Genomic DNA, 6,081 nt, shown 5'->3' with positions numbered 1-6,081 from the left:
CTCTGTTGTGTGTGTCTTTGTCTTGGAGAGGAGAAGTTGGAGAGAGGGAGCCCCAGGCCAAAGACCATACTAGCGGTAGACAGAACGGGTAATACTTAAGCATGCACTCTTGGCATGGGGCCAAGGCCCAGATGGGATGATTGGACTGGTAAAGACAAAAGACCCACTTTTAGATCCAAACCTTTTTTTTTTTTTTTAAAGATTTTATTTATTTATTTGACAGACAGAGATCACAAGTAGGCAGAGAGCCCGATGCGGGGCTCGATCCCAGAACCCCGGGATCATGACCTGAGCTGAAGGTAGACACTTTAAACCACTGAGTCACCCAGGTACCCCAGACCTTTTTTTTTTTTTTTTAAGATTTTATTTTAGGGGTGCCTGCCTTTGGCTCAGGTCATGATCCCAGAATCCTGGGATTGAGCCCTGTGTCAGCCTCCCTGATTGGTGGGGAGTCTGCTTCTCCTTCTGCCCCCACTCCACTCTTGTGCTCTCTCTAGCTCTTGTTCTCAAAACTGATTTTATATGAGAGGGAGAGTGTGTGCTCAAGCAGGGTGGGAGGGAGGGAGGGAGAGGAGCAAGCAGACCCCATGCTGAGTGTGGACCCCCCCTATACAAGGCTCCATCTCACCCCCCAGGGATCATGACCTGAGACAAAACCAAGTCAGTCACTGAACCGACCTAGCCACCCAGGTACCCCTCGGTTTTTTTTTTTTTTAAGATTTCCTTTATTTCACAGCAGGAGAAGGAGAAACAGGCTCTCCACTGAGCAGGGAGCCTGATGCCGGGCTCGATCCCAGGACCCTGAAGTCTTGACTCGAGCTGAAGGCAGTCACTTAACCAACTGAGCCACCCAGGCACCTCCCTATTCTCTTTTAGAAAGTTTTTATTTAATTTCTGCAGCCAACATGGGGCTCAAACTTAAGGCCTGAGATCAAGAGTCATGGCCTCTTCTGACTGAGCCAGCCAGACACCCCCTAAAATTTCTTTTTTAAAGATTTTATTTATTTATTAGCGATCACAAGCAGGCAGAGAGGCAGGCAGAAAGAGGAGGAAGCAGGCTCCCCACTGAGCAGAGAGCCAGATGTGGGGCTTGATCCCAGGACCCTGAGATCATGACTTGAGCTGAAGGCAGAGGCTTTAACCCACTGAGCCACCCAGGCGCCCGCCCCCCAAATTCTTTTTTTTTTTTTTTTTTAAAGATTTTTATTTATTTGACAAATAGAGATCAGAAGTAGGCAGAGAGGCAGGCAGAGAGAGAGAGATGGAAGCAGGCTCCCGCCTGAGCAGGGAGCCCGATGTGAGTCTCGACCCCAGGACCCTGAGATCATGACCTAAGTGGAAGGCAGAGGCTTAACCAACTGAGCCACCCAGGTGCCCCCAAATTCTTAATTCAAAAAAGTATCAAAGGCACCTGGCTGGTTCAGTCAGTGGAATATGCGATTCTTGATCTTGGGGTTATGAGTTTGAGCCCCATGTTGGGTGTAGAGACTACTGAAAAATCTTTAAAAAAGCAGGTGTATTTTTTTTTTAAAGATTTTATTTATTTGACAGAGATCACAAGTAGGCAGAGAGGCAGGCAGAGACAGAGAGAGGGGGAAGCAGGCTCCCTGATGAGTGGGGAGCCCAATGTGGGGCTTGATCCCAGGACCTTGAGTTCATGACTGGAGCTGAAGGCAGAGGCTTAACCCCACTGAGCCACCCAGGTGCCCCAGAGGGGGTGTATTTAAATATATTGTTGATTAAGATATTGATTTGATTTACCAATGACTAAATAACAAAGGATTTAATAAGACAGAAGATGGATCTCATGTAACTATCCAAGCTGGTCTCCTGAAGTCATTCATGGACCCTGGTGCTTCTATCTTGTTACTCCCCCAGCTCCCAGCTCAGTGGTCTTCAAAACTGAGTGTCGGAGTGCCCAGGAGGGTTTTTTGAAACACAGATTGCCAGGCTCCAAGCCCCAGAATATCTGATTCAGCAAATCTTGGGTGGTCCTGAGAATTTGCCTTTCTCCCGAACTCCCAGGGTACGCTGCAGCTGCTAGTCTGGGGACCACACCTTGGAAGCCATTATTCTAAGGTATGTCTTCCTTGACCTCAGTTGAAGCTAAGTCACCACCACCACGACTTTATTACAGCAAGCAGGAATGGGGACGGAGATATGGGAGAGCAAGCCATCTCCTTTTAAGGACTTGAGCTGGGAGTTTTCCACATCTTTTCTGGGCCTTACCTTGGAGGACAACGTAGCCACATGGTCTCACCTACCTGCAAGGGAGCCTGGGAAATGTAGTCTCCAGATGGGTGGCCATTTTTCTCAGCCAGAGCCTTGATGGTCCTATTACCATAAAATGAAGGGAAAAATCAACTTTTGGGACTCTGGTCAGTAGAATAAAACTGGAAGGCTCAGCAAGCAAGGGTTAGGAATGTAGGGGCTTCTAGAGCAGCAGTTTTGTCTGGAGGCCTTGGGGTCCCCAAGACCTTTTCGGGTGATTTGCTAGGTTAAAACTATTTTCATAGTAACACTAAAATGTTATTTGCCACTGCCTTCTCCCCCAACAAATCTGGAGTTTTCCCAAGGTTATGTGATGTTTGATGACACATTACTGTAACAGCTAATTCACTTCGTGCTTGTGAATTCCTGCTATTTAAAAGATTTGCAGTTTTAATTGCTAAAATTGTAAATATGGGTAGGTACAACCCGTGCAAACAAAAGTTCTTTGGGGTCGCTGGTATTTAACAGTGTAAAGGGGTCCTGAGACCAAAAAAGTTTAAGAAGTGCTGTATTGGGATTTATTTCCCCTTAAATTCAAATCTTGATATTTTGGGCCACCCAAGTATTGTGAATTGGGGCTGAAATGCCACATGGGCATTGTCAGGTCCTTAGAGCTTCTCCGAGGCAGGTTTTCCTTTCTCCACCTAGCAACAAAACATCTTCACTTGCGACAATACTGTCACCTTGCACATCTGGAAAACAGCAACCATTAAAGAATCCTCCCAGACGTTTCCATTTCAGGAACTGGGTGAAGCACCCTTCCTCATGACTCCGAGGTGACCCATGGATGACCCCATGGTTTACCCAAGACAGGTCCACACACACACACTTCAAATTACCTGCCCCCCAAAAAGAGGGTGGGGGGGACTCATAAATGATTAGTTGAACTGTTTTGTCCCTACTGATCCATCAGAACAAAAAGCTTGTTAACCAGATCTAGGTTGAGTTGCTCCCCCTACTCCCCAGAATCTGGAACTTGGGTCCAGCCTCAGCCTGAGCCCTCCTCTACCTCTCCGTAATCCTAATAAAGTCTCTCCTTACCAAGTCTGAATTTTGTTTGACAAAAGTGAATTCACATAGTATAAGATTGACCATTTTATTTTTTTTTAAGATTTTATTTATTTATTTGACAGAGACCACAAGTAGGCAGAGAGGCAGGCAGAGAGAGAGAGGAGGGGGAAGCAGGCTCTCCGCTGAGCAGAGAGCCTGATGCAGGGCTCGATCCCAGGACCCTGAGATCATGGCACTGCAATGCCGAGTTGGGTGGCCTTGAACAGGTGTCTTTTTTTTTTTAATTTTCTCTTTAAAGATTTTGTTTATTTGACAAAGAGAGAGAGCACAAGCAGGGGGAGAGGCCAAGGGAGAGGAAGAAGCAGGCTCCCTGCAAAGCAGGGGAAGCCCGATATGGACTTGATCCCAGGACTCTGGGATTGTGAGCTGAAGGCAGTGGCATAACCAACTGAGTCACCCAGGCGCCCTTGAACAGGTGTCTTTGCCCCTCTGACCCCAGGTTCCTTACCTGGAAGGCAGGGATGGTGAGCATGAGACCTTTGAGGCAGCAAACACGGAGCAAGATCACAGTCTAGCCTGGGCGCTAACCTCTGTTCCATCATAAACTTTCTTTGTGAGCCGGGGGAAAAAATGAAACAGCAGGGTACCTATCATAGCGTCCTGGCATTGATGGAAAAGATTCTAATCATCCTTTACAGACAGGAAGAGAGTAAAAAATATGCCGTACACGGTGGTATTTCCTGAAATGGTGTTAATGTGATGTGATTTCTTACTATGCATCATGGTCAGAAAAGTCTGGAAGCCACAGGGAGACAGGCCCCAGCCTCGCACTGATTTCCAGACGCCTGCCTGGAGCACTCCTGAGAGCATCTCCCTCTCAGACGCGATCCCACCTCCCTCAGAGCAAACCTTCCCGGTCTCCTGGTGGCGCGGTGCTGGCGGGACTCGGCCGCCAGGTGGCGCTCGTGCACCGCCAAGAGTGGGTTCGGCTCAGTCGGACGGTCCAAACCCCCAGTCGTCAGGAATCCAGCTCCCGGAGCAGAGCACGGTGGGAGGGCTTGGACCGTCAGGAAGGGATGCGGCCTTCCTGAGCCTCACACCTCCGTTCATTCTGCAGTGTGCGTTGGACAGAGTCACCGCTCCCAGAGTTTGCATCCTGGAGGGGAAGACGGATGAGAACCCATAGTCAGGACCCTGCCAATACAAGGGCTCCTCCCCATCTAGAGCTTAGAGACAAGTGGAGCAGCCAGGAACAGCCCATCCTGCCCCCAGATGGCTGTGTGACCTTGGGCAGCTTGTTTAGCCTCTCTGTGTGCCTCAGTCTTCTCTACTGTAAAATGGGAAAAGTAGTGCCAATGGCACAGCGTTGTCACGGGCATGAAAGAAGTTAGTATCTGTAAAACATTTAGAAGGGACTTTGTATGTTTGTAAACCAACTGTTATAAATTCCCATTTGTAAGAGAAATGAGGACCAGAGAAGGTAATGAGTTGCCAAAGTCACATTTCTGAGCTCTAGGAGGATCTCTGAGTTGGGTTCAGTGATTCTGGTTCCCAGCACCGAGACTTTTCCTCTGCATTACACTTGCAGGGGTAAAAACCCAGCTCTCTTTGCATGGTGGAGGCCAGGCAGAATGAAATCCCCCATGCGGGACCAGGGCCCAGCCCCAAGTGGGCCAGTAGTGGAGTCAAGCGTGGAACCAGAGCGAGATGCTGTGTGTGGGTCAGGGGAATAGCTCAGCAGAACAAATCCCTTTCATATAATGACCTAATCCTGCTTGTAATAAGAACGCAGAAGAGGGGTGCCTGGGTGGTTCAGTAGGTTACGTATCTGCCTTGGGCTGGGGTGATGACTCCAGGTCCTGGGATTGAGGCCCATGTTGGGCTCCCTCATCAGCGGGGAGCCTGCTTCTCTTTCTCCCTCTGCTGCTCTCCCTGCTTGTGCTCTCTGTCAAATAAATAAAATCTAAAACAAAAACCCCAAAAAATGCAGAGGAAAAGTGAAGTGAACTGGCCAGCAGCAGTCATGGAGATGCCCTGCCTTCTCCGTACAGAATTGTGATGAATCTGAAGCAAGGTTGGGCATGGCACCAACCCTCCCTCAAGAAAAGGGATCTAACAAGGCCAGAATAAACCAGCTGCTTGCAGGAACATGTACCCCGAGGGCCCTATCTTCTGCATCTGCTGCTCCCTGGTCTTGCCCTTAATGTTCAACCATGACTTCACATGGAGCTCCCCATGGCCATCTGACCTAGCATCCTGGTCCCCCCACCCTGCTCCCCTCCATCCACGTCCTCCCCAGAACCTCAGAATGTGAGTTACTTGGAAACAGAGTCATCACAGATGTAACTGGTTCAGATGAGGTCCTACCGTGGTAGGGCGCATGATGCCTCCAATAGGACTGGTGTATTTACAAGAAGAAAAAGAAACACAGAGGGGCACCTGGGTGGCTCAGTTGGTTAAGCGACTGCCTTCAGCTCAGGCCAAGATCCTGGAGTCCTGGGATTGAGTCCCATGTCAGGCTCCCAGCTCCATGGGGAGTCTGCTTCTCCCTCTGACCCTCTCCCTTCTCATGCTCTCAAATAAATAAATAAAATTTTTAAAAAGAAAGAAACACAGAGACAGATGTGTGGGGAGACACACCACGTGAAGACAGAATCAGGGAGGGCAGTGCTGATGCCATGAGCCAGGGCTTGCTGGCAACCACCAGAGGCAGGAAGGGGCGAAGAGGGATCCTACCCTGGAGCCTTCAGAGGGACCACGGCCCTGTCCCCACCGTGATTCCAGACTTCCACCTTCCAG

This window comes from Neovison vison, chromosome 7, assembly GCF_020171115.1.
Source record: "Neovison vison isolate M4711 chromosome 7, ASM_NN_V1, whole genome shotgun sequence".
Classification (NCBI taxonomy): domain Eukaryota; kingdom Metazoa; phylum Chordata; class Mammalia; order Carnivora; family Mustelidae; genus Neogale; species Neogale vison.
This window is presented reverse-complemented; position numbering follows the sequence as displayed.